This window comes from Capricornis sumatraensis, chromosome 1 (genome assembly GCF_032405125.1).
Source record: "Capricornis sumatraensis isolate serow.1 chromosome 1, serow.2, whole genome shotgun sequence".
Classification (NCBI taxonomy): domain Eukaryota; kingdom Metazoa; phylum Chordata; class Mammalia; order Artiodactyla; family Bovidae; genus Capricornis; species Capricornis sumatraensis.
The window spans coordinates 95392602-95394530 of record NC_091069.1 but is presented as its reverse complement, the minus strand read 5'-3'; positions in this window follow the sequence as shown (position 1 = coordinate 95394530).

Sequence of the window (1929 nt, the reverse complement as noted above, 5' to 3'; positions counted from 1 at the left end):
TAATAAAGACTATCCCTTGTAAATTAATGAAAAATTCTACCTTCGTTTTCTATGTATTTTTTTCTGACTAAACTTGTGGTGGCAGTGTGTCTGTGTGTATGTGTGTGTGTGCATGCAGAAACATGTTTTTGTCATATTCTGTTACTGACCAAATCACTAGGGTATCTTTTTTCTCCCCCTAACTGTTCAATATTTTTGTTAAAATCTACCTAGGAGATAATTTCTTTAGAACCTAATCACTATTTGTAATTAGTTGTAGTATTTTTATCATTAGACATTTCTTTCATTGGCAGCCTGTTGTGTTATTGTCAGCTTCCTTTCACTAAATTTTCAGATAGGCCATCTAACACAGGAATGGATAAACTTTGAGACTGATTGTGAGTTGAGCAGAAAAGACCAATTGAAAAACCTAAATACTTAATGCTGAGTAATTTACCTGACAGGGTAACTGTTATCAATTGGGTAGAGCTACTCGGAAAACTTGAAGGCTTTTATAGACTGTAAAGGTTGCTTGATGAACTGAATAAGATGTGAGATTTAAAGCCTGCAATATCCATGGAGACTTGCATGGCTCCTGAAGTTGTTGCTTTTCTATTGAATGTAACCTGCTGCAGTCTTTTTCTACTATCCTCTCACCATGGAATGGTGCCTGACCTTGACTTTTTCTAAGTTATCTCTTTAGCTGGTTTACACACAGATGGATCGCTTGGGAGGTAGTAATTATTTTTAGTTGCAGAGGAAGCCAGAAACCTTTGTTTGGTCAAGAAAGGGTATAACTGTCATGACATCATAAGCCTTGGTAGATACTTGATGAATACTTGGGCAAATTGGCTTCATTTTGTAAGCCTCTGATTTTGGAGCGTTGTGTCATAGAATGATACTGCCGGTGATGCTGGTTTGCCCTGTTGTGTTTCATAAGTGAACATCCTGTGAAACCTGATGCTAAGGAGGTGCTCTAACTCACCTCCTCCCTGGTCTGTGTCTGATGAACCTAGTCAGGCTGCTACCCTTCATCTAAATGGTGGCTTGGAAAAAATTTTTTCTACCCACCAGATTTAACAGAGATACAAGAGTTGTTCTTGCTAAAAGGCTGCGCTTGTGGAATTGTTTCCTCGCATATGTCATGAACTCTCACTTGGAAAGAAATTGGAGCAGGACAACCGGTGAGGCAGAAAGAGAACAACCAGGGACAGGCATGGGGCTCCAGCGAGCCTAGTGTTCCACGGAGCTCCTGGCCAGCGGTTTCCGAGGAGGATGCTGCCGGCACAGGCGTCAGGGAAGCGGCGCCACCTGGGAAGCCGTCTTGGGTCCTGTCCTCTCTGTCCCCGTCTCATCTCACCTGTCGACACGGCTTGTTGAGAACCACGCTCCTCTAGTGTCTCATTTATTCTTCAGCACACTGTGGTTTTGGCTTCTGCTCACATCGCACCACTGAAAGTCCTCTGGCTAAAGGGACCGGCAACTTCCTCTTTTAAAGCTGTGTCGTCGTCTGTTTAACTAAGCTTTTACATTTTTTATTTTCATCACATCAAAAACCACATGTAAGAAAAACACACGTACATAGTTTAAAATTCAAATAGTTCTACTGAGATTTTCATGAAAAAGAGCAGTCTTCCCATTAGCACACTGCCCCACCCCGTGATTGTCACTCCCCAAGGGCAACACTCTATGTATTTTTGCATTATTATCTAATATTTACCTCTGTTATTTAAATACTAGGCTTATATGACCACTTCTTGATTTTTCAGTTCCTAGTACTTTCTGTTGATTTCCTACTGTAGAAGATGAGTGTTTTTTAGCTCTTCCATAACATTTTTCCACATACACACTTCTGTTCCCTGCATATTTTTAGTATGGTTATTTTCCAGCTTTTGGTTAAATTAATATCCTAAGTTTATGTTATTTTCTAGGTAACTGTTCACCTCTGAA